Genomic DNA, 9,352 nt, shown 5'->3' with positions numbered 1-9,352 from the left:
ACATGAAAATCTTTCACCAAGTCAGAACATATAGGAGTAAGACGCATCCATTTTACTTACACAGGCAATGAGTTTCATGCCTATTTCACTCCTGTAGCTTCTGCTCAGGAGCAGAGTGGAATCTTCTGGAAAGTTCTTGCATGTTCTTTTTCTGTCATTATGCCCTCCAATCTACAAAGGAACCCCATGATTCAGGTTTCTATTGTTGTTCCTCTATAGATTAGCTTTGCCTGTGTGCTTGAATTTCAAATATGTGAAATCATATAATATGTGGGCTTTGGGTCTGGCATTTTCCATCCATGGTGCCTGGCTCGGATCATCAGGGGCGTGGCCTGGTATGAGGGGCATGGCTTGGAGCATCAGGGGCGTGGCCTGAATAATCAGAGGCGGGGCTGGATCATCAGGGTCAGAGACTAGTCTGGTGTGGGCAAGGCCTGGTGTGCCAGGGGCGGAGCCTGGAACAAGAGGCATGACTTGGAGCGTAAGGGGCGAGGCCTGGTGTGGGAGCGGTGCCTGGAATCTGCCATGCATGGCAATAGTGTGTTCTTTTACTATGAGCACAGCACCAGTGACCCAGTGTAAACACATGACAGACTGAAAAGTCGGGGGGGAAATAGCAAAGGAGCAAGAAAAAGCAAAGAAAACAAGCAATGGAGATGATGAGGAGAGATAAAAGTCGCTCTGTGAGGCAAGCATCCACCTGAAGAAAGAGGTGAACATAAAAGGAAAAGATGTAAGGAAACTTGGGCCTGGAGTCATAGCACGGCAGGTTGGGTGTTTGCCTTCCACCAGGCCTTTCCGAGTTTGATTCCAGGCATCCCATAATGGTCCCTTGAACTTGCCAGAAGTGATTTCTGAGCTCAGAGCCAGGAGTAATCTCTGAACACTACCAGTTGTGGCCCCAAAACAAAATAAACAAAATAAACAAACAAACAACACAATTAGTAAGGAAGCAATGGAAGATTTCAAATGACACATAGTCAAGGCATCAGAACAGCAGGAAAATTTTAAATGGCAATACGCAAATTAATCAGAAAACCCAGATAAAATGGCTAAATTTCAAGGAATGTATGAATTAAAGAAATTATATATCGACAAAGTTCATTGTCATGAGTTACTTCAAGTTTGTGGCTAAGCAACCTCTTTGCCTGATCCTGGGACTCAGTATACCCCAGGCATAGGCTGTTTCCAGAAAAGGTCGAGGGTGGTGGTGGTGAAGGGGGGCGGGCTGGAGAGATCGCACATTTGTAGGGTAGTCCTGGGATGGGTCCAGGTTCGATCCCCGGCATTCCATCTGGTCTTCTGAGCCTGCCAGGAGTGATTTCTGAGCTCAGAGCCAGGAGTAACCCCTGAGAGCCACTAGGTATGCCCCCCACCCAAAACAAAACAAAACAAAACAAAAAAGGACCCAGGACTTGAAGGATCTGGCTTGTTGAAGGTTAAAAGGACACATGGTGGAGAAATGAAAAGGCTCTTGGGTGCAGATCTTTTTTTTTTTTTCTTTTTTAGGGCACACCCGGTGATGCTCAGGGGTTACTCCTGGCTATATGCTCAGAAATCACTCCTGGCTTGGGGGATCATATGGGATGCCAGGGATTGAATCCAGGTCCGTCCTGGGTCAGCCACATGCAAGGCAAAATGCCCTACCACTGTGCTATTGCTCTGGTCCTAATAGCTCTTACTCTTTTGTGGATTCATTCACTCATGAACCACACTCTTGTCCTATTTTACTGTATTACCCCAGCAGCAATCCAGTGTTAGCCAAAAAAGAGAACCACCCCTTAAAGAGAGACTTAATCGACTATTATTGGCTGGCTGGAGCTATAAAAGCCTTCCCCTTCAATCGGGGTGGTGGCAGTTTGAAGAGGCAGTTGGAGCAGCAATCTGACTGAACTGTTTCTACTTCTGGCTATGGCTTTTCTCCCTGATTTTGACAGACCTCACTCAGGCTGTGTCTTTTTGGACTGCTTATCCTTTACTTTTATTTACTTATTTATTTGTTTGTTTGTTTTTGGATTTTGAGCCACCCCCAGCAGCGCTCAGGGGTTAGTTATCCCTAACTCTGTGCTCAGAAATCACTCCTTGCAGGCTCAGGGAACCATATGGGATGCTGGAGGTCAAACTCCTGTTGGCCACTTGCAAGGCAAGCATCGTACCCACTGTGCTATAGCTCCAGCTCTTATTTTTTTCTTTGCAAATCTGTCCCTTGTACCTGGCCTTCCAACTGACTTAGCCTGGTTCCAAATTCAGTTTTCTCTCTTTCTCCCTCTCTCAGCTTTTAGGCATTTATCATAAGGCTCCTGACTTCTCTATTAAAAAGGGCTTGAAGTGGGGCCAGAGAGATAGCACAGTGGTAGTGCCTTTGCTTTGCATGCAGCCAACCCAGGATGGTCAGTGGTTCAAATCCCAGCATCTCATATGGTCCCCTGAGCATGCCAGGAGCGATTTCTGAGTGCAGAGCTAGGAGTAACCCCTGAGCACTGCCAGGTGTGGCCCCCTCCCCAAGATACATAAATGTTGTAAAAGGCACAAAAATTATTGAAAACATTTAAGTAAAATCTAAAGGCTTCAGGGCTGGAAAAATACTACAGCGGGAGGGCATTTACTTACATATGGATGACCTGGGTTTGATCCCTGGTATCCAAAATGGTCACTTGAGCACTGTCAGGAGTAATTCCTGAGTGCAGAGCCACTAAGCCCTGAGAATTGCCAGGTTGGCCCAAAAAGCAAAAAAAAACAAATAAACAAAACAAAACAAAAACCTAAATAAAGCATTAGCTAATCCAGTATAAAAAAATATTAAGACATAGAATGAAACCATGGTCCCCCTTTAGAAAAGTACTTGGATGCAGTACCCTGCTGATGGGCTAAGGGAGAAGGGTCTCTGCACCACAAATCTTCTGGATTTCAACATCTGTAGGTTGGAAAAATCCTGAAAGTGAATCAAAAGTTAACTCTTTGAGGGCGAGGGATATGGGATGCAGGGTGGGAACGGGGTAAAAGGGAGGACAGGTTTGGTGATGGGAATTCCCCTGATTCAATGTTAATATATACCTAAAATATTACTGTGAAAGATATGTAAGCCACTATGATCAAAATAAAAATTATATATTTAAAAAGAAAGTTAGCTCTTTAGCTTATCCACCTTAACTTTCCTGGCCCCACTGTACATAGTACAGCCTCTCCCATGCCTCCCTCAGCTCCCCCCACCTGTGCCTATAGTCCAGTTGCCAGCACAAATCTTTTTTTTTTTTTTTTCGGTTTTTGGGTCACCCCTGGCGGTTCAGGGTTACTCCTGGCTGTCTGCTCAGAAATAGCTCCTGGCAGGCACGGGGGATCGTATGGGACACCGGGATTCGAACCAACCACCTTTGGTCCTGGATCGGCTGCTTGCAAGGCAAACACCGCTGTGCTATCTCTCCGGGCCCACAGATCTCTTATCTATAGCACCCATAGCAGTGTTGCTTCCTTGGTCAAACTTTACCTGATGTAAAGGATTCTCAACATGGAGAAGTTCTCCTCTTCCCAGGTTACCACAGCAAGTATAGATTTCCCTCATTATTCAGGGGGTGGGGTGATCCACAGCAAGAATAGATGTCCCTCATTATTTATGGGGAAGGGTTTCCAGGCTATATCCTTCATCCCCCAAGTCCCTGGATGCTCACTTCCCCATATTTATTATATTTTAGATACATCTGTACTCAGGGCTGAATCCTGGCTCTGTGTTCAGGTATCACTCCTGGTGGGGGATCTGGGAACCATATACAGTACTGGCGACTAAATCCAGGTTGGCTGAGTGCAAGACCAAAGGCTTTACTCGCTGTTTGGGATCTCTCCAGTTGCCAAAGAGCAAAATCCTTGCATAAAATGACATATATCCCCCACATATCATTTTTACACACAATCCAGAAAAAAAAAAAAAAAGCACTAGCGACAGAGTTACAGATGTTACAGAGTCTGCAACCTTGCTGGCATGCCCTTTTGCATTGGTGGTGCTGTGGTAATGGTGACAATACTGACCCAGACTGCCAACTTTCTAACTAGGGTGAATTTGGCATGTAATACTGTAATCCATTTCAGGTGCATACCGCAATCTGATATCATGATTGCAACAATCTTATACATCTCTAATTCAAGTAGGCTGTTGCACAAAAAAAATAAAAGGCCATGAATTATTTCCTGAAAGGAATATTTGCAGTTGATGCCTTTTATTTTATTATTATTATTATTATTATTATTATTATTATTTAGTTTTAGGGCCTCACCCAGTGGCACTCAGGGGTTACTCCTGGCTCTGCACTCAGAAATCGTTCCTGGCAGGCTCGGCGGACCATATGGGATGCCAGGTATCAAACCCAGGTCCATACCAGGTTGGTTGTATGCAAAGCAAATGCCCTACCGCTGTGCTATCTTTCTGGCATCCCTAGTCGATGCTTTTTTAACTGCTCATAGGTAACACTCAGCCAACAGTGAGCTCAGTTTACAGGCTGGAGTTTCGTCTCATCCTGCGGCTTCTGTGACTTCAGTTTTCTAATGTTTTAAGGCAGTACATTTTGCAAATTTTGCAAAATTGCAATTTGAGGCTGTGGACACACTCAAAGGAGAAAGGCTAAGAGAAAGAACCAGGAGGGCAGGTGGGTAGGGAGAGAGCTCAGTGGCAAAACAAGCCTTAGACCAGGAGTCTGGTCTCAGGCACTGCTTCGTGTCCTAACACGACCCTGCGATTTGCTGCTGTTTGCACTGGGCAGCTCTTGCCATCTGCGGTGCCCAGAGCAAGCGATTTTCCAGTCACACCACAGCCAACTGTGTGCAAGCACCACCCCTGAAAGGGTGAGACTGTGAAGGAGAAAAGGACAAGGATATGTGGAAGGAAGGGGTAAGTTCTTCGGCTAGAAAGAAGAACAAGCAAGCACCAGGGAACTTACTCTCCCTGTAACTTCTTTTTTTATTTTAATATTTTATTATATTTTATCTTTTTGGGTATTTGAGAGGTGGGGCACACCTGGTGGTGCTCAGGGGGTTACTCCTGGCTTTGGCTCAGAAAATGCTCCTGGGGCCCGGAGAGATAGCACAGCTGCGTTTGCCTTGCAAGCAGCCGATCCAGGACCAAAGGTGATTGGTTCGAATCCCCGTGTCCCATATGGTCCCCCGTGCCTGCCAGGAGCTATTTCTGAGCAGACAGCCAGGAGTAACCCCTGAGCACCGCTGGGTGTGGCCCAGGGTCTGTCCAGGGTCAGCTGCATGCGAGGCAAATGCCCTACCCCTTTGCTCTCACTCCAGCCCCAACAGATGTGGCTCCCAAACAAAAATTATAACACAAAGGAGAAGAATCAAAGAACCTGGTGGTTGGGGCTGGAGCGATATCACAGCAAGTACTTTGCACAGGTGACCTGAGTTTGATCCCTGGCATTTTATAAGGTCCTGCAAACTTGCCAGGAGTGATTATTATTATTATTATTATTATTATTATTATTATTTGGTTTTTGGGCCACACCCAGCGGTGCTCAGGGGTTACTCCTGGCTGTCTGCTCAGAAATAGCTCCTGGCAGGCACGGGGGACTATATGGGACACCAGGATTTGAACCAACCACCTTTGGTCCTGGATCGGCTGCTTGCAAGGCAAACACTTCTGTGCTATCTCTCTGGGCCAAATTATTATTTTTTTCCTTTTTTTAAATTTATATATTTTTTTTGTTTTTTGGGCCACACCCGGTGATGCTCAGGGGTTACTCCTGACTCTGTGCTCAGAAATTGCTCCTAGCTTGGGGGACCATGTGGGAGTCCGGAAATCAAACCCAGGTCCATCCTGGGTCAGCTGCATGCAAGGTAAATGGCCTACTGCTGTGCAGTCACTCTGACCCCAATATTTTATTTTTTTATTAAAGAAAATGAATCACATATTGACATAACTGATCATAATACAATTGTTTCAAGATCAGGGAAAGCAAAGTGATTGAAAAATAGAAAGAAAAACTAAAAAAATAAAATGGGAGAGTAGAAAAAAGGAGAAAAAGCTCAGTAGCAAGTATATTTGTGAAAATTACTGTATTTTAATAATCATTAATACAATAGCAGAAAAGGTGTGTATGTGTGGCAGTTGTTGTTGTTTGCATAGGCACAGCAAAATACGGGAAAAATAGAAAGGAAAAACCTTTGACCTAAAAAATAGGGAGACCTTACCCATGAAGCATCCTGACATAAGAACAACTACAGGCTCCAGGCTGCCAGGAGTAATTTTTTAAGTGAAGAGCCAGGAATAACCCATGAGCGCTGCTGGGTAGGACCCCAAAAACAAAAACAAAAACAAAAGGGCAAAACAAAACAACTAAAAATTAAACAACAACAAAAATGGCAAACACACACATCAACCCAAAATAACCTGGCAGAATCATCAAGTCCTAAGACAGTTAGATCTTCCATATAATGACACCACCAGACGTGGCACCACACGGACATGGAAATACAGAGCAGTGCCCTGGGCAGCAGCTCCAAGACCCCAGGGTGACCCAAAGCCCTGCCTACATCACCCACAGGGCTGTGAGCCTGCATATCACCCCTGGCCGCACTGCTTAAGCACTTGCTTGGAAATGAAGAAGGGAAGGAACCAGCCGGGCCTGAGCAGGTCACATCCTCTAGCTTTCATTTGTCATAGAAATGTGCTCACCACCCCAAAGATCCTGGAACATCCCAATGGGTGAGCACTCAGGGGCACCATCTACTGAGAGACACTGATAATAAAGTGGGGGGGGTATGGCATGGTCTGAATCCAATTCTCTGTTAGCCAGGCTCAAAGACATTGGCTAAGACAGAAATTCATATCTTACTGGCATCGTTGAGCACTTCGGTCACGAATAGCACTAAGCATTGAGAAACAATTGGATGTTGTTTTTGTTTTGGGGCCACACCCAGTGGTGCTCAGGGGTTACTCCTGGCTCTGCACTCAGAAATTTCTCGTGGCTCAGGCTCAGGGGACCAGATGGGATGTCAGGGATCAAACCCAGTCCGTCCTGGATTGGCCGCATGCAAGGCAAACGCCCTACCACTGTGCTCTCTCTCTCTCTCTCTGGTCCCCCACTTAGAAACATTTGAATCACCATGGTGGCTTAAGCAGGTCAGACTTTTGCCTTGCACGCAGCCAGTGCAGATTTGATCCCTGGTACCACACAGTCGCCTCCCCAGCTCTGATAGGAGTGACCCCCCCAGGCACGGAGATGTTTCCATATCTTTTGTTTGTTTGTTTTTTGGTGGGGGTCCACACACGGCAGCGCTCAGGGGTTACTCCTGGCTCTATGCTCAGAAATCGCTCCTGGCAGGCTCAGGGGATTATATGGGATGTCAGGATTTGAACCACCAAACTTCTGTATGCGAGGCAAACACCTTACCTCCATGCTATCTCTCCAGCCCGATGTTTCCATATCTTGACTGTGATCCTAAGCACCTCAATGAAATATGTGTGCCGAAATTCTCTTGAGTTCATGTTTTGGGGGAAGGAAGAAGCCCAGAACTAGAATTACTGAGTAAATGCATCACTTTTAAGCATGTATGGTTGGGGGAGGAAGAAGATAAAAAAAAAAAAAAAAGCATGTATGGTTGAATAATGATATTTAATTCTGTATTACTGAACATTGAGAAGTACATTAATTTGCTTTGTTTTGTTTTGTTTTTGATTTTTGGGTCACACTCCACAACACTCAGGAGTTAGTTCTGGCTCTGCTCTCAGAAATTGCTCCTGGCAGGCTCAGGGACAATATGGGATGCCGGGATTTGAACCACATTATGTCCTGGATGGGCTGCTTGCAAAGCAAATGCCCTACTGCTGTGCTATCTCTCCGGCCCTAATTTGCTCTCTTATTATGAAGAGTCCTTCCAGAAATAGCTTGCCTTCAAAATCACTCATATTTATGAGATGACTTAGTATTAAAAAAAAAAAACTCTTCTAGAAGTGGAATTTTCCTGTGAGAGGGAATTTCTGGATTACAGAGCTTCTGCAAGGGACATCATGTGCCAGGAAGAAGAAAAGCTTCATAAAAGACATTTACAAGCATGGAGATGTTGTTTGGGGTGACAGACAGCCCAGAGTAAATGCTGAGAAACAGTGGACTTCTGTAGCAAAGTGATTATAATTCTCCATTTTCTTTCTTTTTTTTTAATTTAATACCTTTAGTTAGCGCCTTGATTCCAAACATCTTTGTAGTTGGGTTTCAGTCATAAAAAGAACACATCCCCCTTTTTTTAATTTAATGTTTTTATTTTATTTAAGCACCATGATTCCAGACATGTTTGTAGTTGGGTTGCAATTTGCCATCTGCAACAACTGTCGTGGAGTTCAAACTCACACGCTGGCCCAAGAGGATCTGAGATGGATTACAGAGAAAGAAAGAGCAGGATGGAGTCCAAACCCGCTCTAATAAACAGTCACAAAAGACCTTTTCAAAGGCACTTAATGCCTAGCCAGGTGAAAAAAATTCCCAATTTAAGTGCATCCAAGCTTGGCCACGAGAGGGCACTAACTATACATCATTGCAGTCAGTTTCTGGGCTGGGGGAAGGAAATAATTGGAAGGGGAAAAGGGGGGGAGGGGGTCTCCTAAACTAGTCCAAACCCCCCCCCCATCCCTAAACTCCCAGTATCTCCCTTGGGTGGGATGAACCCCTTCAGCCTCTGAGATCCGGGCAACAGATGGGAGTTTAAGACTCCAGAACGATGTAAAACAATCTTTGCTCAAAACTGTGGCCTTTGGAGAAACTGAGTCCTGCTTTCTTTTGCAGCTTTTCGCAAAAACCCTGCAGTGCTTAGGGATCACTCCTGGCTCTGTACTCAAAGGGATCACTTCTGACAAGCTTGGGGGGACCATCAGGGGATGCTGGAAATCGAACCTAGGTCAGCTGTGTGCAAGGCAAAGGGTCTGCCCACTGTACTATTGCTCCTGCCTGAAGTCCTGATATTTGGTGTTCAGAAAGCTATGTCACAGCCCTCAAGACCAGGAAATAGCCTGAACTGGAGGACACAAACTGGAGGGCATGAGTGGCCTGTCACCTTTTTTGGGGGAGGGGGGTCATATCCACAGTGCTCAAGGGTTACTCCTGGCTCTGCACTCAGAAATCGTGCCTGGCAGGTTCAGGGGACCATACGGGGTGCCGGGATTCAAATCACCATCCTCCTTGGATAGGCTGTGTGCAAGGCAAATGCCTTACCACTGTACTATCTCTCTGGCCCCTGGCCAGTCACCTTTTTCTGGACCCTGATTCTACATCTAGTGCCCACCTGGTGGAGGGTGGGGAGGGGGAAGAAACACCCTTAGGTGTTTTGTTTTGTTTTGTCCACATTAGGGTCTCCTGGCAGAGCCCAACTT

The sequence above is a fragment of the Suncus etruscus genome, chromosome 15, assembly GCF_024139225.1.
Source record: "Suncus etruscus isolate mSunEtr1 chromosome 15, mSunEtr1.pri.cur, whole genome shotgun sequence".
NCBI lineage: Eukaryota > Metazoa > Chordata > Mammalia > Eulipotyphla > Soricidae > Suncus > Suncus etruscus.
The sequence above is the reverse complement of the archived record's forward strand: the minus strand, read 5'-3'. Positions refer to the sequence as shown.